The sequence below is a fragment of the Scardinius erythrophthalmus genome, assembly GCF_964197995.2.
Source record: "Scardinius erythrophthalmus genome assembly, chromosome: 15".
Lineage (NCBI taxonomy): Eukaryota > Metazoa > Chordata > Actinopteri > Cypriniformes > Leuciscidae > Scardinius > Scardinius erythrophthalmus.
Genome location: NC_138235.1, coordinates 24360839 through 24384731, shown reverse-complemented (window position 1 = coordinate 24384731; position 23893 = coordinate 24360839). Strand labels below are relative to the sequence as shown.

Here is a 23893-nt window from a genome sequence, read left to right as displayed (position 1 = left end):
GGAATTTTGGGGCATTGACTGTATGCATGCTACGAGTTCTGACAGTAAGAGCAATATACAGTGGGCCCATTCTTAGCTTTATCATTAACATTGGTGGAAGAATATGTAGTGGTTATTACCTCAGCACTGTTCCCAGACCCAGATTTACAGTGGCAGGGGTTTGACATGACCGCTTGATCAAAAACCTTGCTGTCTGTTCATCGTAGCTTTGGCATCAAGATTCATATTTTAACCAGTCTGCAAATGATCTATAAATGAGTGTGTCACCTCAGCTTGTTATAAAAGGAGAATCGAGAAAAGTAGCAATCGTTCTTAATGCTACCTGGTGGGGCTGACCAAACTGCTCACTGAGGGCCATCATGGTGTTTTTGTAAGGTGTAGGGGAGTGCAAGAAGGGGTCCACTATTATACAAGCATAGTCTAATTTCAGATGGTCAAACAGGACTTGACATTTGTTATATTTCAGTTCTACCAGGTGGCAAGAGGTTGTCTAATGCCATTTTTAATTGAGCAAACTAACTTGGATCTTTGTTATAGAAAAAAGGTATAGTGGGACATGACCTTTGGTAATATTTCTCAGTCAGATTCATAGATGCCATGGGAGGTGACATACTATAGGATGCCATTCTGTGATGTCCAGGATAAGGAAGTGTGGATGAATCCCATTGGTGGTCATGTATAAACTGAGGAACTATCTGTTGGGCGGGGTACTGGCCATACCTCAGCTGATCATCATACTGACTTGCATCATACTGGCTAAAATCCATAGCCTTCTTCACTGAAGTGAGTCTAAACTTAAGTGTTGATGTGGCCTTAGTATTGCTGTACAGCCTTTGTTTGTCATTATGCTGATTCATAATTTCTGACAAATGCAATTGGTGGAGGAGGCTCCGGCTAGTCTTCATCACTCGCATGCGCTGTATGGTGGAATGTTAACTGATGGATGATTAGACTGGGTGTTAGAAGTAGATAAAATCTGTTGCAGACTACAAGCTCTGTCTGAATGAATGAATGAGGCATTTATATAGCGCTTTTCATATGTAGGCTACTACTGTACACCCAAAGCGCTTTACAGTCATGTCGGGGTCTCTCCTCAACCACCACCAGTGTGCAGCATCCACTTGGATGATGCGACGGCAGCCACAATACAACGGCGCCAGTGCGCTCACCACACACCAGCTACAGGTGGAGAGAGGAGAGAGAGTGATAGAGTGATAGAGCCAATTCAGTGGATGGGGATTATTAGGTGGCCATGATTGGCAAGGGCCATTGGAGGGAATGTGGCCAGGGGACCAGGGTTACACCCTTAAGGCCCGTTCACACCAAGGACGATAACTATAAAGATAACGATAAAGATATAATAAAAAAAATCGTTCTCCATATTAAAGAATAACAGAGTTCACACCACAACTATAACGATAAAGATATGAGGAACGATATCGTTGGGATCACTTTCAGAACGATTTTTTTCCAGCTGTCGAACGATAAAACACTGACAGCCAATCAGAATCCATTCTAATTTAAAGGTCTTGCGCATTTAAAATGGATCTGGATCATCCGGGCGCAGAAGAGAAGTGCCATGGGATTTTTAATGACCACAGAGAGTCAGGACCTCGGTTTTACGTCTCATCCGAAGGACAAGCTCTGTCTAAAAGCTGAATCAGCTCATCTTTTGACTGTCTCGATTAATTTAAGTTCAGCTTGAATGGCCAGCTGTGTTTTGTGGAGTCTTGAATTCTTCTCAGAGATCCTTTGTAACTTTAGAGAGCTATCATCTGATCGATCGCTCTGGTATCCATCACCTTTATCATTTAGGGGAAAGAACTCCACATTGGGTTCAGACCATAGTTGTCGGTTTGTACATTGTGGCGATGACTGTTGGGAAGAGTTGGAACTGCGCTGCTGTAGAGAATCTGGAAGTTCACAACACTCAACCCTGACAGTCAGCCTCAAAGGGGGAGAAAAAAACAGGTAAACTGTTTTTTTTTTGGTTTTGCAGCAGATGCTCCAATGTGTGATGAAGAGTAATCGTCATCAGATGACTCCACTGCTTGTTCTCTAGTACTAACTGGTGACGCTGATTTACGAAGACTCAGGAAATCCACCTCATAAATATTCACCTCTAAACTCCCTATTTTACCTGATGCCTCTGTTATGGCCGCGGGTGCCATTTCTGATCTTTCTGTGTCCCCTGACGGCTCCGCTATGACCCTGCAGGAGTTCCTGTCAGCCCTGACTCGACCATGGAGATCGTCCCTGAATTTCCTGCCAGCCCTGACATGACCACAGAGGTCGCCCTAGTATTCTGTCTGTCTGGTTATGACCACTGCAGTCGCCCTTGAACTCCCTGCTTGTCCATTTACGACCGCAGTGGTCACCCTAGAACTCTCTGTCTGCCTTGTTATGGCCACTGAAAACCTGCTGCCTGTTTCATCTCAGCCAGAGAGGCCATTTTAAGCTCTCCAGTCTCGTTGGCTCCCCATAAGTGGTCGTCAGCTCCACCTGCTCTGCTGTGGTGGTCTTCTGCTCTGCCGTGGGGACCTTCTGTGGTGGTCATTTGCTCCACCGTGGGGTTCTTCAGTTCCATCTTTTCTGCTGTGGTGGACTTCAGCACCGCCACCCGGTCTCTGTCATATTTGCTCTCGGTTTTGGGACTTTTGTGTTTCTTCCTGTCTTGAGTGCGTTTCCTCGTTACATGTTAAGCCTGTTTGCCCCTGTATGCTCGTGTTGATGGTTCTATTCCCTGTGCTCTCAGTGTTCCTTTTGTTTTTGTCTTTTGTTTATATTTGTTTCTTCAATAAACCCTTTGCACATAGATCCAACCCGCCTGCCATCTTTTCAGCTCCAGCATCATTACACACGTGCTTTCCCAGCTAACAAAATTATGTTCCAAGAAGGTTTTGCTAACGTTTCCATTAAGTTATGAAAACATTATACGGGATAGAAAAATTAAGGGATTGTTCTATTTTAGCATTTTGCAGACATTATGGGATTGGGGTTGGGGGGTTTCTAATCCAAGGTAAATGTGGAAAAGTGTGAAACATAGAAAAGAAAACCTAAACTCAGCGTTAAACTTAAAAATAAACAAATCATTTTAAATGTGAAAAGCCCTTATGAGTATTTTTTTTATTGTAAGGTCTTGCAACTCAAATACAGAGGATCATTTAGTTGTAAATAGCTCTTTGAAACATTGTGCATCTAATATGGGTAGACACATGCACTGGTTTTGGGTCAGTCAGTTCACAAAGTTCAAACGAAGACAGTCATTGTCTAAGCGAGGCTTGACCAATCTGATCAAGCAAGCGTCCACACCACCATCTCTTTGTGTCCTCATCTCTGTCATTTTCATTATCTGCACTGACACTGTCATTGAGGCTCATGGCACTGAATGAAAGAGCACCTTCTTGTGGATTAAATGGAAACTTTAGACTAACAATGATGGAACATTATGACTCAGGCTAATGGGGAGGCCCATTCCAACTATATTGGTGAGGAGCCTTGTGTTCCCTATGAGTAGTGATGTACCCTCTTTTTCAAGTGGTCCAATTAGAGACATGTCCTGTCTGCTCTCAGAAATCTGGAGAAAAAAAGCAGATAATGAGCCCTTTACAAAGCTTTCACTAGGAGCTTGTGGACAACAAAGCACCGAAAGCCCCTGCCCAATAGGCATAAATCCCACTTCTGCTACAACTTTGTATATCTGTCTTGGTGGCCTTGATCAGCTGCGGGGGCCCAATAGTAAGTCTAAAATGAAAGTGCTTCTTGTATTGGACTTTAAACTGAAGGATTTGGATTAGAGTTAAAATCATTAATCCTTCTGAATATAAGATTACAGTAAATATCAAATTAGTAGAGTCTTAAAAATGAACTGCATCACACACCAAAAGTTGTTACTATATACAGTGTTGCAGTGTTAATAAAGCAATCTAATGAAGTTAATATATATATATATATATATGTAAATTAAACTTCAAAATGCATAAAGTAAAATTAATGATGTCAAAAATACGTTTCAGATGTAAATTTGACATTTTGGTCAACAGTTTGATTATACATAAGAGTCCACTGGGAAGATACAAATCATCCCACAAAAGACATCGTGAGTTTGAATTGAAGGAGAATAATTGCCTATGACACACAACTATGAGTCGTCGGTAGTTGAATCAGTAAAATACATTGCACTTTACACTAAATAGGCTACATTAAATACATTTACATTACACTTAAATGTATAAATTCAATGTATGCAATATTTCAGATTAAAGGAGCAGGTCGCATATGCCTAAAAAAAACACTTAAAGACTAACTTAAAGACATATGAGAGGAAGAAGTACATTTTCGTTGCATAATTGAAAGATGTTAAGTAAAAAGTTCTCCATTCTGTTTTTTCTTTCCCCTGGGTGGGACTGATTTGACAGGGGAAGTACGCAACAAGGAACAAATTACGTCTCCCTATCTATTGTTACAGATGGAGTCTCTCCGGTCTTGCCACTGAGCTTCAGTCTCTTATTTATCAGGAATAATATTTTGTATAAGAACCCTGCTGAGGGGAGGGAATGGAGAACAAAGCGACAAAAAAAAAACTGGACTCGGAGATGCCAGGACTCCCCATGAGCTTGTGGAATAACTGGTGACAACAAGGCAATGTTGTTCTTCCTCTTGGTAAGCTCAAATGCAAAAATAAACTCTGTCATTCACATTATAACAGACTAAGCAAGTCTTCCTATGACTAACTTAGTCACAACAAGACAGTGTTTCTCAAAAAAAAAAATTTTTTTTTTTTTTTTACAAACTAAGTAATGATTCTTATTTAGCAATGGAATGAGCGGTGTAATGCTGACCTCTAGTGAACTAGCCTGTGTAATTGCTAAGAAATGTTTTCGAGTGAGTAGAAGAGATTTGTTAAAGGTCCACATTTTATTCCTTTCATTGCAAAATAAAACTGCAGTCTTTAAACGAAGACTCAATTCTCAGGTCCTAAATATCTTAGATAGAGAAGTATTTATAGAAATCGGTAATCACATGAATGCTTTGAAATCTTTTAAAACAGAAATTCCCTTTTTGTGCAATAATGCAAAAGTAATTTTGTCTTCTGTATTGGATCTCTGTATTTTTATACCACTGAATTTGTCATTGTTTCTTGTGTAACACTTGAAATTTAGTCACTGACCCAAAACAAAACTAATATGTGCTTTGTTCAAGAACACTCATTGAACATACCCCAAGCATGTGTATTTTTATTAGTATATTTTTTGCAGATTCCAGTGAGATACTGCACATGGCACAGACTTCTATTTAATTTGTCTGCTATGCTAAATACAAGAATTTTTGGAAAAATATTTTAATGACAGAACAGTATTCTAAAGTGTTACCAGTGTTAATAAGATCAAAAAGTTGTTTGTACAAAGCAGAACTCAGAGTGGGACAGCAAATTACGTATGTAATAAAATACAGCTAATTGGTAGTAAGAAAGGTGCTGATGGGAGATCAATTTGCAAGAGCTACTGTGTCAGAGTAGAATGAATAGATCTACATATTCTTGACATATTTTCTTGAATAGCCTATTATTACAGTTCTTGTTGGTGTCCTCCTTGATGGTTTTGCAAGCGGAATACTCTGGTGGGTTGCGTAATTTTCCTTTCCTTTCACTAATTGCATCTTATTTGTGAAAAGAGTGTATACACGATCTGCTCCGAGACACAAAGGTTTAGATCCAAACGCAGCTTTATTGTATGGGGCAATCCAGAGGCGTAATCCAATGGACAGGCAAGAGTCATACACAGTTGGGCAGTCAAAACAAAGAAACAAACAAACAAACAAACAAACAAACAAACAAACAAAACAAACAAACAAACAAACAAAACAGGCAGGGACCAGAGGCAAGAGAGTAATCCAGGGAACAGGGCAATATATCCAAAACCAAGAGACAAGAAAACCAGGAGAATGCTCAGAAATGCAGTGTAACACTTACTTCGCAGTGAGTGAGTGAGTGAATGAATGAACATGGTATAAATAGACTGAGACTAACAGGATGATGAGACACAGGTGAATGCAATCAGTGAATGAGGTAGGTGAATGTGATCAGTGCTAAGTGATGATGAGTCCGGGCAGTGAGTTATGGGAAATGTAGTTTGTGAGTGATAATAGTCTTATGTGGAGTGCCCTCTGGTGGCTCTCAAGGGCACTCCAGCTGGTGACCGTTACAGGCACATACCGGTAAATGTAGACTGAAGAAGGATTTTCACACTACGATTTTACAGACAAAATCAAAATAACTAAACTCCATCACTTGTTTATACATTAATCAAAGAGAAAAGTTTTTTTAAGAGACAATATCCAAAATATTTAATAGTCATTAGCTTAAAAACTTTTTAGTTGGGGTTGTTTGCAGAAATTAAAAGAAAAAAAAGAAAAGAAAAGAAAAAAAGAGTGTTTTCACAGTATATAGAAGAATTATGAAGCTAGAAGCCCAATGGTTTCCAATTTATTGAGTATTGGTAGATAATAGATATCAGCTTCTGAACACAGATTTAATACTGGGAAATATTAGATTAATCTGACCATTTAATGAGCTCTAGAGTCTAGAGAGTTTTACCCTAAAGACATCACTGGAGTGGATGGTTGGACAGCCAGCCTTAGATGGAATATCAACAGGTCTCCTGCCAAATCATGACCAAACATACCAGATTCAGATGACAATTGTGTTATCTGATGCTACACACAACTACTCCTGTCAAATAAAGCACAGCAGTCTTCAAGAACCGATGGTTCTTACATGGGGTAAGAATAAATCACAAACATTCCTTGATAAAACACTATTTTAAAAAATTATCTTTATTTTACAGTACTTATACCTATAGTGGCCAAATACAAGTTTTGGGTTAGGGGTTAGTACCTAGTTATTACCCAGTTATTGTCATTTCTAAAATAAGTATAGTTTGTAGATGCGGAACAGGACTGTAAAATGAAGTGCTACTAAATAATCAAGCAGCTAATTATGACATGATCATCAATCTGACTTGATCTTTCTGTTGCTTTCCATCATAAACAGAAGCTTCCTCAAGTATGACTGATGAAAACAAACTGCACATTGGTTTAATTGCAGGACTTGTTGCAGTGTTTGCACTACTAATAGTGCTGATGTGTCTTACACTGAAACATGCATTTGGGAAAAAAAAAATCTTTGTAATATAATTGCACATTTTATTTAAATTATATTATTATTTATTATTTTCTAAACTTTATAAGTCACTGTCATCCTTAAAGCAATTTTCTGCTTACTATAATACATTTGCTATAAAAATCTGAAATTTATATCATAAACTTTATACTTATTTCTATTTTTGTTATATTAAATTGATTGTCATTGTATGTTACATGAGATTAATGTTGCCTGTCTTTACACTTCCTTTACATTTATTTCACTTTAATGTAAAACATAAATAAATAAAACATTGATTTTTACATTATTTTCTGATTTGAGACAAATTATCCAATAAATTAAGATTAAGATAGTGTAAGATTTAATCTAAGATTTATATTGCATTTTTATACTGTATGTTTTATTAGAGTATCTTCTGTCCCAGACTTAATTACACAGAAAACATGTCGAATTAGTTTATTCCATTAACTGCAGTGTCACTCCTCTTGCACATTAGAGAGCAAGGGTTTGGATCATGTGATTTGAGATCATCTGAGATAGAAAAGTGAACATCAACTGATGTGTGACGCTAAACACTGATCATGTTTCAACCAAAGACCACTCAGGCTACAGCCACAGAATTGAACCAGATTTCACGGAAATATTATGATAACAGACTGGGCTGGGAGTATCATTTGAAAGCAACAAAGCACATGCAGTCCCATTTAATAATCTGATTAAACCTCAAGCACCACTTCCGTCCAGACCACTTTCAGCTCTCTCAACACAGATGAAAAGGGAAACCCTGCCCGAATCAGCTTCTCTGCTGAGTTAAAAACACTACAACTGTCCAATAGTCAGTTTATAAAAATCCAAAAATCAGTTTATACTTTTATGCATCAGTTTTGGTCCAAAAAAAGTAGGCTATATGAAAAAAAATAATAATAGGAAAAATAAAAGTGTGTTAGGTGTAGTATTATTATTCTTTTTTAAATATACATTCAGTGTTTGGACAATTTATAGAAAGTGAACTTAGATATTTAACTTTCTAATGCAATCAGATTTATGTTTACATGCTTTTTTTGGCCACTGTATAAAACAGTAAAACTATAGCCAGAAATCCATTCTGTGTAATCTGCAGAAAAGTTTATGTGCTATACAAACCATTAGCACATACATGGTAGAAATATTTTGTGTGCACAGTTTTGAATCAAAACATTGTATAATTGAATTAGCTTTTAGTGAAACTGTTCGGATGCTGAAAATGAGACTTACCTGTTTGCTGCCGTCACTCGGGCTCACCAGGCTGGTGGTCTCGCTGGGTTTGGCCTTGTCTGAGGCGGTCATGCTGACGAGAGAAAGACAGAATCAGAAGCACAGAATGAAAGGCAGCTGTCTGCTCCTCCTCCACAAAGGAAAAACACAAGCCACTGCCCACATCTCATTCATCACATACATGAAAACACCAGTTACATGCTTCTCATCAGCTGACGCCTCATTCAGCAAAGGAGCAAATATCCATATCATCAGCCTTTGAACACTATTTTTAACATGTTGCAGTGGAAAGGCTCACTGATTGTTCAGACTCACATTACAGATTATAATACACATACAGCGCTGTCTAATGCAATTAAGCCACCAGAGGGTTCTACTAGCGGCTTATTCTGATCACAGGTTGCATGACAAAAATTGGTTCTCAAGAAACATGTTAAAAACAGTTGTGTGCTGTTCATTCATTTGTCACCTAGTTACTCATTTGATTATTCATCTAGTTCAGCTGTGGTCTAATTAGTTGTCCTTGTTTGTCAGTGTATAAGTTCCCTCATTTCAGCATATATAACGCATGTTCTGAGTTATGGTTATGGTTTGCTTTCATTGTAATGAAGTTTATTTTTTATTAATTTTCATCGTCTGGTCGTCTGCCTACACCAATGCTTGGACAAAGAGTTAAACAAAACAAAACAAAAAAAAAACTATTATATTTCTTTATAGATATACTAAATCTATTAGTAATAATGTAAAAATGATAGTGTAAAATTGACCTAATTACAATAATACTGCAATCTGCTTTCTAAAATCATAAGATTTAACTTTATTGACAGCCATAATTTTAAGGTTTCTGATTTCTCAGTGAAATGTGACATGTCAACATACATTTGTCAACTTAACCAAAACTTTTATATTATTTTATGTAAATGTTATATATTACAAATTATATACTTTAATATTTATATAATAGTTTATATATAGGTTAAAATGTAATTTTAAATTGAAAATATATAAAAATCATAAATACATTAAAACAAATTTTTTTAAGAGCGTAAACAAACCCAATAAAAACAAAATATAATTGCAGGCCATCCCTAGACTGAAATAAACTTGTAATAGCAGTTTAACAGGGGCATACAGTATAATTTCTGAAAAAATTCAGGAATTCATTTTAAATAAACTTTCATATAAGCCCTGCAGACATGCTTGTATACTGTCCTAGGATGTGACTTTTCAGTGAATCGCCAGTAGATGGAAACAGCGAAACGGGTAAGGTTGAAATGTCTCTTCGTTGTATTTATCTCCGTGCCACATTTACAACAGCTTTCAACAGGTAAATTCTACTCACGACACTTATTACATTCTACAATCTACATATCCAGTGTATGCATTAATCCAATGTTATTCTAAAGAAGTAGAGCAAATACCTCAGGGATATTCCTTTACTTATCATTAATATTTCAGAGACAAAGTCTTGAATAATGGATAATAATGGTGACAGTAATTGCGCTTGATGTCATCTAAACATTGATTATGACCTCTGAACCTTTGCGGTGTTGACAAAGGAGATCATGGTTTCTTCCTAGTGCAGCCAGCGTAACCTGGTTTAGCCAGAACTAAACCAAAACAGCCATAACTCCACACATAGTGAGCCAAATAATAAAAACGAATGTGGCCCATATGTGAACCTTACATAGTTAACTTGCATGCAATTCTTGTATATTTGAGTTCTGTAAAGGGCTGACGGCCTACATGTGACTGACAGACCAAAAGCCATTATGTTACCACATGATGGTAACATACCACTCAAGACAGCCTATAGTAGCATGAACTTATCATTCAAAATAAAGACTAGCCTACACTAGTAACTGGCTATTTTTAGACATTTAGGCCTATTACTTAATAATATACTTATTATTAATAAAAACTTTTAAAACAAAAACAGCACTTACCTGAAGCTAATTAGAGTTTGCTTGGGCAAAGGCTGTTGTTGTAAAGCGAGAACAGAGAGGGAAATAAATTAAATAACGGAAATAACTGCATTTAATAGTTGCCAATAACATGTTTAGTAATCCACCAATAGGAATTCAAGGAGTGCCACCAACCTGCCGCATATGACTGCAGCAGGTACCAAATGTTAACCATAAGTTAACATATTCCATGGTGTGCCATAGCCAAGCCACATCCTCAGTTGTATACAGTCATTTGGGCCATATACCTGAATACAACTAGTGATCAAAAAAAAAAAAAAATCCCTTCAATTCGAAAGCCATGTCATAATGAAATAAAAAGTCAAAATGATGACTTTCTATGACATTTCTGTCACTTTTTAAGTCATAATTTCAACTTAGTAGCCTATGTCATAATGTCGATTTAAATATCATTAATATTCATTAATATGACTTACAGCGTGTTTTTTTGTTTCTTATGTGGCGGAAATAGGCTTTGGTGTGCTCCATGTGTGTATGAACAGGCAGCAGTCTGCCCCCATTGAGAGGAGGCGAGTGATTTACAGCACAACACAAGGGACATGGATGGGAAAGGGGTGGGCATCTCGTATATGGGGGCAATTACAGTGACACTGGGGCGTTTACGGCTGATAAGGAACAGCGCAGTGGGGGTGAGCTCTTTTTCGCCCCTGACAACAGCTTTATAAAGAGTGATGGATCCTTGGTTGCTAATCCAGTGTCAGTCTTTCCTGTTCTGGAAATTGATTTTTTTATGCTCCCTTCACGGTTTTGTTTTCCTTTACAACTAAAATAGAACATCATCTGAGGGAATCTTGCAACGTCGTGAAAGTTCACTGTCTTGGATGGTCTGGTGAATACCTATTAAAAATAACTAATCATCTATCAGTGCCTGCGCATGATATATTTGGTCTATATATATTTGGCAGCACTGACATCAGCACCTTTTGTGTTAGTATACAGTATATCAGCCATATAAAGTGGGTTTAATTCTTACTGGATTTATGTAGCCCCATTTCCTAAGATTGCATCAGTGACATCTAGAATAAAATGTTATGACAAGCTTAATGCTAATCAGTCACACATCAGGTGTTCATCCTGCGGCACTTTAATTTGCATTTTATGCAAGTACTCTGCAGTACTCTTATAAAGATCTCTTTACATTACACGCTATCAGTATTTCACTTCACATTTTGGGTGTATAAATATAGGCCTATCAACAACTGCACCAAACTGCATTTAGTTTTGCTCAGTTTGGGCTTCTGAATAAAATCAATGTGTTTTTTTTTTTCACATGTCAGGCTTTACAATATTACAATAAATAAAACTTATGTTTCAAATATAGAAATCTTTTCAAGATTATATTTTAATTATTTATCTTAGTGTATCTAAGTTTGAATAGATAAAGCAACACCAAATCATTTCAACTCAAACAACAAATTCAATTTTAATAACAATGACTGAATTTGCTTTTAGTAAACTTGATTTTCACAATTAAAATGTAGAGATCATCATTAGTTTCACTAAAACAACCCATGATCAGAACAAAAGTTTTAAAACAGATAATATACAAGACATACATATATAATACATAACTGTGACCACACCTGACAGACTCCCATTGGTAACTCAATTGCCTCGCCATGTTCAAATGATATTTAAATGTCAGAAAGCCTCAAATAATTTATTGCCATGTCTAACCACAAAAAACACTGATTTACATGTAGAGTTAGAGCATATATCTAGCTAAAAATTGAGAAGATTGAATTTCTCTTATTCCATGAAATCCAGAATTTCTTGCATTTCCATTTTTCCATTTAGATTCTTTGCAATGTTTTCCCAGCCATGTGAATGCTCACAATACCTGCGATAATTAGCTAGTTGCTAATACAATTCAAGGACTATGGCTAGACCTCATATCAAGAATCACACAAGTGGACTAAATCAGGGGTCTTCAAACTGTGGTTCAGGGTAAGCGTAGGGTAATACCTTCATAGATTTATCTATTTTCTGTTCTTTTCTCTTATGTTAAAACTGCTTAATATGTTAGTAAAATTGTAAAAGCAAATAACTTTGAATTGAAAAATCAAATATTGGGTTGGATTTTTTTAATATTTATGTAAGATGATAGCATAAATAAACAAGAATATAAATTTAAAGGAAGCAAATATGTTCCAGATAATATTTCAATCATTTATTTGGGCAATAATGACAAATATGAACTAATAATTTAATTATGCACACAACATGTTGACTTCATGTTAAAACTACTTATATATTTCCCTGCTTTAAATAGCTCTCACCCATTCTAAAACATAAAACACTGTACAGGCTCATTACGGGATAATGATTTTCTCTTTCTCACACACGCATGCAGACATAACAGAAGCATAAGGAACTTATTATCAGAGCAGAAAACAGCACAATCACCCCCTTCATTCTCCTGGCTGTCCTCTGACCTGTTTAATTATGTCAACGCTGCTCATGCACCTGTGTGTCCCAGGCTATTACACCTCCCATCACTTAACGGCTATTAGTATCTCAGCATCCTGTTCTACATCCAGCCACTTTATTGCCTCACCCCACAGCTCAAAAAAAACCCCTAATGTTTGAGTCTCCCTCGAGCGAGACCGGCGCAATCGTGTACTTTAGGCGTTCAGCATTCAGCCATGATTGCTGTTTAACGCTCTTTGTTGAGGTGGGCTCGTAAAAACCAGGGTCAAGCAACAGAGGTGTGCTGTAGGCTTCCACCCCCCACCGGCTGTAATGAGACGCAGAGACTTTAATAAGATGGAGGATAGTGCACACATGCAGAAAGGACATTAGCACGCTGTTGTTAGACTACAATTCTCCCTCCCACCAATCACAGCGGAGGCTGATCTGCCTTCTCACAGCATCTATGATAGGACACATGCATTGCAGCTTGATGCATTTACGCTCTCTTTGTGGCACCATTTTTGCATATTACATATTATTACAGTATTTACAACCCTTTTGATTATACTATCCTTCTATTTATTGTACATATTTACTTTGGATATGTAAACTGAGGGACTGATTTTTAATATCAGAAGTTTGATAGCAAAATAGGTGCATCAACAGTCCACATGTATCACAACCCTGTCAAAGGGTTTCTATGAGAGAGAGCGAAACAAGAGAGAAGGGGAAGGAGGAGCGAGAGGTGGATCATAGCGAATCCGTGGAGGCTTATTGGTGCATTGAAGTCACATGATTGCTTTAGGAATGCTAATTCATGCTGTATTTTTTCTCCTCTGTGCTTGGTGTAGTCTGTGCCTGTCGGATAGAGCAGACTTCAGACATGGTGTAGGATATCAGGAAAGGAACAAGCGATTGAAGTTGAGACAAGGCCTGTGCCGAGGGTAAGTACAGCTTGATTAAGATGTGCAGTTGTTTATTGCTTCATATGTGATTGTAAATGTCATTTAAGCAGGAAGCCTACTTATATTTCTATATGTCTCTTCAGGCTAAGAGTCTTATATCAACAGTATGTGTGGTCTGTATGTTAAATAGTGTGCATAAATGTGTGTATGTACGTGATGTCTCGTCACAGTAAAAGCAGTTTACTTTGGAGAATTCCACCACATGTCTCCACTGCTTTCTGTGCGGTTACTAACATCAGAGAGAGCGACAGAGATTGACAGATATTATGTGGGCTTGAGGAACTAAAGACCCTCTCTGGTAAAATTATGCTTCACCTAAAAATGAACATTCTTTCATCTTTTACTCACCCTCTTGTCATTACAAACCTTTCATAATTGTGTTGTTTTGTCCATTAAGCTGAAAGTCAATGGGGTCCAGTTGTTGTTTTGGAACCCATTGACTTTCATTAAAACATTCTTCAAAATATCTTGAGTGTGAGTAATTTTTTGGGTGAATCATCCCTTTAACGAGTAAATCTGAATATATAATTCAGTATTATCAATGAGATAATAGTAGTTCAAGCCAAAGCTGAAGGTGAGTGATTTATGTGGACATGCGCCACATCATTTGCGATGTTTTAATGATTATCGATGAGTTTGCTCAGTGTACATGTACACAAGAAGCTTTTAGACCTCTCGCAAGACCAATCAGAGACAATGCATTCCCGGACAGGGGAGTGTTGCGCTATAGTGGACTGACTGACTGACAGCTAGCGCTGATACAATTCATTTAACCTATCGCCTCTCAAATAACATGACCATCTGCACTCTTTCGGTACCTGCTAGTTTGACCCAACGCTCTGTAAACAAATCCAAGGCGGCGACGCTTGTGTGTAATCTCGCCAGTGTCATCTTATGAATTTGACACTGAACATCTGGACTCTTTTGAGCTGGGTTGCTTTATAGCGTGTTGTTACATGATATGCCATGGTTTCTTATGCAGTTGTGTTGTAGAGTGAAATAATAGTTTTTCGTTAACCATTTAAGTTCACGTTGTGTGTGTGTCTTGTAGTACTAAGGTACTTACAGTTTGTTGCAAATGAATCATGCAGAGCTTGTCGGTCTAAAACCGCCAATGGGCAGGTCACCTCTGTGCGGTAATTGGGGTAAGACCCTCATGTTTTACACTTGCCTTTCCTGTGTCATGGGCCTCACAATGAGCTTGAGTAGTTCACCCTCACCCTCAGGTCGCTCTTATAATCAATCAAACAGGAGGGACACAACTTCGGTTCCCCTTAAAGCTCCAGGAAATGAGGGGCACATTGAGTAGCGCATAAGAGATAGAACTTAGCACACTCATGCAAGGTTTTTCCTTTATCATTCTCTCTCAAGGCCTGATATTTTCTGCAGAGGAAACAAAATGTTTCATTTATCTCCTAACAATCTTTGTTTCTAAGTGATTAGATACTTGTTGAGTGCTCACAGGTGGATTATAAAAACAGCCTTTGATTTCATCATCAAGAAATGAACTAAAAATAAGTGCAACAACACAAAATCACCAACAAGTAAATGTAAGGACTATCTTTGATCATAAACTATTTTCAAAGTTGATTAAAGCAAAATAAGAACACATGTTTGAAGACAACACAAGGCCACTTATGGACAACATTTTTTTGTGCAGAAGTGAATTAGTGATGCCATATTCTATTATTATAAGTTATTTTGGACTTTTTTCCCACCTAAAAAGACATCTATAAATATGGACAGTCGCAGCAGTTTGCATTGATTTTTGGAATTATTTACATATTTAAAGTTGGCATTAAATGAAAATCTAATTTGTTAATGCATGTGAAACAGTAGATGTTACTATGAACAATTCATGCATGTATACGTTTCTTTTTATTTTTTAAATGTTGACCTTGTAATTTTTAATCAATATCTCGATCTTTCGGTAATAATGATGGACTTCTATTTGTTGTTTCACTTAAACCCAATCTTTAAAATCGGCTGCGAGCTCACATTCATTTTTGAGTGTAATGCCGATGTGTCAAAATCCAATCAACAACTGAGGGATTGAAACCAATTCCCCGCCTGCTTTTTTTTTCTTCGATAATTGGATGTACATCACACAGTATGGAAGAAAATATCTGTTGCTACTTCCATTTCATTGTGACTTTAGTAGTTGAAATATTACTACAGATATTCTAGTGGAAAATGATTTTATAGTTGGCCAAATCCCTCATGCACAACCCAGAGAGCACTAAACACAATTGCTTTCACTTTTATCAGGCAGGGGCCCATTTTAGGCCATATATCACATGCTGGTGATGGTTCTTTTGAGCAAGGAGGTCTGTGTTTGAGCACATGCAGCGACCCCTTGATCTCTAATGAGCTATACAGGACTCAATATGCAATATGCGTTATGTGACATCTAATGGTGAGATCCATCTCCAGCGATGAAAGCGGTGAGAACCAGTAACAGATGAGCCAAGATGTTTTCATACAGCGCTGTCCGAGCCCTCATGGAGATGAGACGCAGACCCAGCGAACGAACGCGTTCACCTCACTGCTCACCATGACATTCTTCTGTCATGCCTGATGATGCTCTCGTGTGACGCACCCATTAACACAAACTCAAAACAGACCGTATGTCAGGGCTCTCTCTTTCATTTCTGACAGTTTCTGATACTTATCTGAAGATTAGATATGTGCACAGCTTTTCTCTCCTGTCTTTCCTGAAGAATGACAAGTTTTGTCCTCAGAGAAATATTTGCAGAATGGGTTTATGCTTGCGATGCACAGGTTCAAGAGTCAAAAACCGCCGAAAGTGATTAATCAAACTGAGTGCTGTATCAGTCCTTGAGTTCAATAGGTCATTACTGCTAAATTTGCAACAAGCAGTTGACGATGATTTTGTTCATTAATGCCATAATATAACACAATATAAGTAATATAACACTTATTAACTTATTAAATATAAATAGTTTTGATTTAAGACATTAATAGTAATCTATTTTTGATCCACTAACTAAGGGGTTGTTTACACAACACCGTTTTCAACTAAAAACGGAAGACTTTTTATGCGTTTTGGCCGTTCATTTACACGACAACGGCGTTTTGGGTGCCTTGCACACTTGCAAAAAATGCGAACTTTTGAAAACGGGTTTCAAAGTGCACGTTTTTAAAACGGTGTCTGTGTAAACAGCAAAAATGCAAATGTCTGAAGCGATGATGTCATGCACATGCGTATTACGTGTTCAGTCTATAGTGTTTCATCGCCATCTAATGGCCAGGCAGAAGAATACAACGTTTTTAGTCGTTTTCGCAGATCCGTGTGAATGGGGATTGTTTTGACTATGGTGTCGTCTGTACGCAGAAAACTCAAAGGAAAAACTTCTCAGTTTTAAGCATATCGTTTTTGTGTAAACGTACCCTAAAATAGTTCCAAATAAAGTAAAAGAAGGATCATTCTCTGCATGTTATCGATCAAAACACAGTAGCCATGTTTAATTTCTGAATGAATAAATGTGTTTGAAGGAATCGGTTGAGTGAATGATGCAATGACTCACTCATTACGACAGTCACTTGTTTAGATCCTGAATGAACAAGTCTGTTTGAATGAATCAGTTGAATGAATGATTAAATTTCTAATTCATAAAGAACACCTACTGGCGTAACAACGTAATTGCTGAAAAATGCTGCAGCCCAATCCAATTCAAGAACCGGAACTAACGGTTATATAACGAGTATACAATGTGCACAGATCTCACGTTCCTGGCAGATGGATTTTTTTTCCCAGAGTAAAGCAGACCAGCGTCTGAATGAGAATGTGTGAAAGCTGCTGACAGCCTGTAGTAACTGTTTGAGAGTGTATGAAGTGAGTGCAGACAACTCTCTCTCTCTCTCTCTCTCTCTCTCTCTCTCTCTCTCTCTCTCTCTCTCTCTCTCTCTCTCTCTCTCTCTCTCTCTCTCTCTGTCTCTCTGTCTGTCTCTCTCTCACTCTCTCTGTGCCTGAGCAGATGAAAGTGGTTCTTGCCTGCCTGACTGAGCTCCATGCCCAGGTGTTCTCCATCCTCCTCTCCCTCTCACTCAGCAGCCGACAGCTACACAGCTGCTTGACATAAATCTCCTTTTTCTTTCCTTTTTGTTAATGCCCTAAAGCTTAGGGCATTAATGATTTGATTCCTCACCATCAAGGGTCTGATATTTGGCACTTATTCTAACCTGTTTAACTTAATTGGCTGATATTGGTAATGTTATTTAAAGCATTCATATTTAAATATTTAGCTTCCGTGGAATTTCCCTAAAATGCGGTCACATTTCCTGTTTTGCACATCTAAAGTAAGATATAATGTACAGTCATTAGGGCAGTATTGCAAAATAACATCTCAACACTGATCCCATCTAATCTACAGCTACTTACCAAATAAATACAAAAATGAACATAAAATACTAATTTGATTTTAAATAATTTAAAAACATTTTTGGGACAACAATCACATAGAATGTAGTCATCATTATATATATATATATATATGTGTGTGTGTGTGTGTGTGTGTGTGTGTGTGTGTGTGTGTGTGTGTGTGTGTGTGTGTGTGTGTGTGTGTGTGTGTGTGTGTGTGTGTGTGTGACTGACTAATCAGAATCAAGTATTCCAGAGAGAAATAAACATGAAAGATGAAGGTATTTTACAACATTATAATAAAAATGCAAGAAATTATAATAATATAAATATACATATTATAATAAATCACATAACAGAAAATAATAATGTGCTAGAATAACATTTTCTGATCGGGTGCAAAAAATCTGAGTAATGTTTAAATGGGTGTTCAATATGGAATACCATATTATTCATTTTTCTATGAATGTTAAATCTTAAAACTCTAAAGTGGCTTATTTGTCAATCAAGTGTCATTTAATTAAAACTGACATTGTCAGTTCTTATCAGATTTGGAGGTTTTAACACTCAAGGTCTTATGGATTTTTTGTACATCACTTGACATTATTTTACAAATTATAGCGACAGATACATGAAAGCTTCATAGCTCTGAGGTTTTCAATATTTACAGTCACTTTTCATTTCTTGTGTTACACTTTCCACCTTAGGACTGAAATAAATCAAAGATCACAGAGGCAGTTTAAATCCGAGGGCTTATATTACATGCAGGATCTGTCATCTCTTCCTCCCTGTTTGCTAAGTACTATCTGACAGCTTTTCGCTTAAGGACAGTCACTATGACAGGTGGTTGTGTTTCACAAGAACAAGGTTTGCTCAGGTGTTTTAGCTATGTGTTTAACTGACTACTTCCAGTCACCATTTGCTATGAAACAACATCTACTAAAACCATATTGTCTTAAGTTGTGTTTCAAATATGGGAAAACTAGCAGCCTTTGTTCCGAAGGTATTTTTCTCATTAACGTTTCCCATAGGGATATTTTTAAAAGTGTTCAAGCCTTGTTTGTTAAAAAGTTATGAGCTTTGAACCAAACTGACCAGCTACGAGGTGAATCACCATATTACTACCTTTGATTTAAAGAAAGAAAATGAATAAATTGGACAAAAAGACAAAGGTACAAGACTGTGTACTTAATGGCTTTGATGAGGGAAAGAACTATAATCCCATAAAGCATTGTGAATGACATAATCAACTGGAAAAACTACATAAATATAAAAAGATTTATTTAAAGCTACACTGTAGGATTTTCTCCCATCTAGCGGTGAAATTGTTTATGACTACCAACTGAATATTACTTTCTAGCCCCTCCCATTCCGAAGGCGTTTTAACTCCTACGGTGACCGTATTATTTCAAATCTGCCAGCAGTCGCGAGTAATCTGCCCCTCGCATTCGTCACTGTGCCACTGAGTGTAAAAACACGAAAGGCGAAGCTTGAATTTCCAGGTATGTCCCTCTTTGGCTAATGTATTTTCAAGATGGAGGCGCAACATGGCTTCCGCCCTTCGAGCGACTTGGGCCCTGTCCCAAATGGCACACTCCGGACTTGTGGACTTCCTCAGAGTCCACACTTTTGTGACGTCATGTAGTGCAGACCTATAGGGCCCTTGGCGCGAGTCCACGAGGGCGCATTGAGAGGTATTTTTGGGACAGACTCGATCGGCACGCCGGAAATAACGGTCTGGTTGTTGTTGGACAGGGAAATCACATTTTTGCGCTCTGACGTCTTATCTGCATGTCAACTAACTGTTACACATCCTAATTTTACAGTTCTATATTTTGATATTGTGCATAACACCTGGGCATTAAACAATAGATATATCATGCTTATTTAAATGATGTATACAGTTGTACATAATAATAGGCTACATAATGTTCCATTTGAACTAAGATTACAATTTTAAAACATAATTTAAACATAATTTTTTCAATTTACAGGTTTCAGTATTCATACTATGTTTACAGTAAAGCCCTGACATTCGGTTCTATTTATTTAATGAATCATAATGCGATCGTATTATTAAACGCACTATTATTATGTTTGAGACATCAAGCACTGGTCGATGACCATAATGATTGTATAAACTGTAGGTAGCAACTGGTAAAATGTACATTTACGTCAAAAACCGTAATATTTTCTTCTCAGCCATGTCAACAATTATCCGTGAGTGAAATCTCCTCCCATCTGTTGTCTGATTGGCCTTTCGCAAGGATTCCTGGGTAGTTAAAGTGCGTGGAGCCTGCTTCTATGCGGGCTTCGCGGAAGACCGCTTCAAGGGTACAAAGGGGGCGCTGCTGAGCACACTTCAGAGCGGTAAAATGCTGAATGGGACGGCCTACGGACTCGTAGACTCAGCGAGCACGCGCAATTCAAGTCCACGAGACCGAAAGTCCGCATGAAGTGCGCCATTTGGGACAGGGCCTTGCTCGTATGTATTCTAAATGGCAGATTCAATGCTTACGAGAATACTTGGTTAGTTGGTAGAAGTAATTACACATTAATGAGCACATATCATTTTGAAAGAACAAAGTGTTTTTTGCTAAAAATCAACTTAAAAAATGACACAGTGTAGCTTTAATGATATTGGCGGGCGCTAAATTGGAATTATTGTCTTATTTCCATTATCTGATTAGTGGAGTTCTTTTGCAGATTCATGGATAATGTTGTTTTTCACTGGGAATTCTGATGTTGATCATTTAAAAATAATGCAGGCTGATGGCTTCAACAAAAGCCTATGCTATTGATTAACAACCTTGCAGCTCACTGTAGGTCTTTCTTTAAAGGCTTTTATGTTATAATTAAAATCAATTATCCTATGGAGAATACAAATGGGATTTTTACTCAAAGAACCAAATTGTTGCACAATATGGCAGATGGGAGGAATGTTCAGGAAACCTGTCTGTCTTTTTGGTTACGCTAGTAGCAGAAATTACACACTTTGGCTTTAAATTGTGTTTCTCGGGGGAAAGGTGCAAACTGATTTTCACCTGTGTTCTTCAGGTTCTGTCAGTAATAACTCATTGGCTGGAAGGCTTAGAGGTGCTTTGTAAACTGAGTGGACTCTGGGGCATCTGTGTATCTGATTCCTTCCCTGTGGTAATGTAGTTTTACGGCTCTCGGAGTTTGCATAGTGAGGGCCACGTGTGCTGCTGGCTGCAGTCTATTTATGCTGAGACAAAGGGGATGAATACAGCCCAAAAAGCTCTCACTCTTTTGGCAGGAAGAAGGTAATTTATAATCCCAGTGTGAGAGCATCTTTGAGCTGGACTAGTGACCTATTTTAGACAAGCAAAAGGAATAGTTCATCGCCCCAAAATAAAAATTCTGTCTCATGTCTTTAGAATTTTGTATGATTTTTTTTTTTACGCAAAAACAGATATTAATAGCAACAAGTTTTTTTTTTCATACACTAAAAGTGAATGGTGACCATAGTTAATCATTTTAAGGCACTATTTTCAGTCAAATGTATTAAATTCCTCTCTCAAATCTATTAAAGGATACATAGCATACCAATTTTATGGACTAATTTTATGAAACTTTTATGGTGCTTTTTATTCTTTTTGGAGATTGACTCCCTATTGTGTTCTAGAGAAGAAAGGTAGGTTTGGAACAACATGAAGACTAAATAATGACAATTTTCATTTCTGGGTGAACTATCCCTTTCAAAGACAAAACTTTTGTTCATTTCAGTATCAGCAACATTTTTATATTTTTACACTGATTAAACTGTCACCTCACAATTCTAGGAAAAGCCAGAATTTAATGGGCTTCAGCTATTAGATTACTTATTTTCAGATTCTAAGGAACAGCACATGCCTCCCAAGAGTGCTGTTTAAACGTTTTAAAGTGGTTTTGTGCCACTAAAGGTATTATAATTTTGATTGAGACAATAATGAGATGGTGCAAATGATTGTGTGCTTTGGAAATGCTTTACTGATGTTCAAATTTAGGTTATTTCACGCTTGGACTCCACCTGATAATCAGAAATGATACACATCCAGTTTGTGAGCAGTCGGCTGAATAAAGCGACAGCAAAATGGCCAAAACCATGCTACCGTTTCAATTTATCTGGCGCTGTAAACACCTAATTTATATGTTAATTGCACCATTTTAAATGATAGCTCTGAATGCACAGAATCCCAGTTCATTGTGAAATTACACATAGTTGGCATTCCCGTTTGGTCGCTAAAAACAAGGTAGCTCTATATTTAAACCGGACTATTTTAATATGCAAACACACGGTCTGTATATTCATTTACATGGAGCCACCCTAATTTTTTTGACCGCCTGGATATTTGCATGTGCAAAATTCTGTCTGGCTTCTATGTTCAAATCCCTTTCTGACATTGTCAACGCATATCATGCAAACTACAGAACCTCAAAAAACACTTGTGATAGCGGCCAGACAGAGAAGCCCCCCTCTGTCGGGCTCTTCACACTGATACCAAGGCGACTGGGGGTCATATTTCATGCTTTCTCGGTTCATGTGGCCCTTGCAGACAAAGCCGGCAGTTTTATGGTGGATCTTAAGGAAATGAGGGCCACAAATCTCCTGTTGCCACAAAGAGGGAATGTGCTAATGTGTGGAGAATGATGGATACCAGAGAAGAGAGAGTTCTGGCAGGACAGAACAATGGCTTGTCAAGGTTAAGATACATTTCTCACTTTGAACTATTTTGCGGTTGGAGAGCAACTCAAGAGAAGGAGAACTTCAGTTGAAGTACAGAAGAACTGCTCTGTTGAATCATTGCATGTCTTTGAGTTAAATGAAGATGGTTACTGAACGTTTCTTGTTTCTGACTCGCACGAGCTGGAGGTGCGTTCTCTTTTCCAACGCTCCCCGTCTCTGATTTACGACAAGCATTGATATATGCTCAACAGGCACAATGTTAAGCAAACGTGTCTTGTCATAGTCTTTCGCAGCAGTGAAATATTTCTGAGTGATATACTCTGTTGTGCTTCAGAGCAAGAATTCATCATTGAATCTGACAGAATGAATCTCCGGAGTGTCGGATCTGGACACCACGTCTGACATATCCATTAACGGCAGGAGCTTCTAATTGCTTTACTGTTTACTCACATTTGGCCAAAGGTGTCAAAACTGACAGCAAGCGTCCTGTGATGAAGCTAATATCCTCATGAGAGACTGTTAGTTTAACTAGCAGTGTGGTGAGCATGACATGCTAATTTCAGGTCTAATTTTAAATTGAATGTCACATGTTTACAAAACATAGACAGTTTGGACCATATAATGTAAATAACTATTAGAATAATAATAAATCTTACCACTTTGGTTTATCAATTCAAAATATTACAAACAATATAATAAAAATAATATTACTCAAAAATGGTAACTGTACATTTCAATCTGTTAATATATTTAATGCATTAGGTATCATGAATGAACCTCAATTGCCAAAACCAATGAACTACAGCAATTATTCATCTAGGCTATATGCATACATACATATTTTAGAAATGTAGTTTTGTAGAAAAAAGTTTTTTAATCACCTTGTCTCTCAATTAGTTCATAAAAGCTGCATGCATAATGCATTGCAAAATGCAGTTTTAAATACAAGTATAGAACGTCTCACTGCATGACATGAACACACATATGTGCAGCATTCAGAACAGTGACCGCCCATTAATCAGTTCTCTTCAGTCAAGCTGTCATTTT

General features: G+C 37.5%; 1 protein-coding gene across 1 annotated transcript in view; it reads left to right on the top strand.

Annotated features, from left to right (window-relative positions):
- Positions 1-13664: 13664 nt before the first annotated feature.
- Positions 13665-23893, top strand: part of phc2a (polyhomeotic homolog 2a) — a 41294-nt gene continuing 31065 nt past the window's right edge. The window contains exon 1 of the mRNA XM_081387011.1: positions 13665-13757. The gene's annotated coding sequence lies outside the window, so the exon portion shown is untranslated. The remainder of the gene's footprint in view (positions 13758-23893) is intronic.